Below are 869 nucleotides of genomic sequence, written 5' to 3' on the forward strand. Positions count from 1 at the left end.
AGCTGGTCACATGTGCCCACAGTCAGAAAGTAAATAATGATGAATGCAGGTGGCTTTTCTGCTCCGTTTTATTCAGGCTGTGACCTCAGCCCATGGAAAGGTGCCATCTATGTTAAGGGGAGTCTTTTCCACTTTAATTAACCTATTCCAGAAAACTGCTTGGAGATTAACCTGATCTAGATAATTCCTCACAGGCATGCCCAGAGGTGACCCTAGATTCTGTCAAGTTGACAGTATTAACCATCACAGCTCCATTCCTTGTCAACTTGACATCCAAGCACATCACCTTAAAACCATAACCTCCCATCCCTTATCCCCACAGCCTCATGGCCATCTCATAAAGCAAAATGCATTGTGTCCTGCTTCAAGTTTCCAGTCCTTAACGTTGGAAGTCCAACGTCTCAGTAGCATCAGAGACATAAGGCACTCTCCGAGCAGTGAGTACCTATTTTAAAAGTTACATATTTCCAATATACAGAGAATACATTCCCATTCACAAAGAGGAAGAATGGGAAAAACCAGAGGGCAAACATCAGATGCTGAAACTCCATGGCATCTTGGGCTCACGAGAGACTCATCTGGGCATGCACAGCCTTTCTTTTGGGCCAACCTCACTCTATAACCACAACTTTGCTCAGTGGATATTGCAAAGGCCTGGTGTCTCTAATACCCTGTGGTCCTTACTACAAGTTAGGCTTCACCAAGTAGCCTGTCATGGCCTTCTTGCCAGGACTCCAACCCTACCACATATTGCCTGGCCTTAGGAACACTCTGAAACCATGGTGCAAGATTCCACAACCCTTCAAAATTACATCTTTCATGTCTGCAAAGCCAGTTCCATGTGGACAACACTGTCAAGTTTTGCTGCC

The sequence above is a fragment of the Arvicanthis niloticus genome, chromosome 8 (genome assembly GCF_011762505.2).
Source record: "Arvicanthis niloticus isolate mArvNil1 chromosome 8, mArvNil1.pat.X, whole genome shotgun sequence".
Classification (NCBI taxonomy): domain Eukaryota; kingdom Metazoa; phylum Chordata; class Mammalia; order Rodentia; family Muridae; genus Arvicanthis; species Arvicanthis niloticus.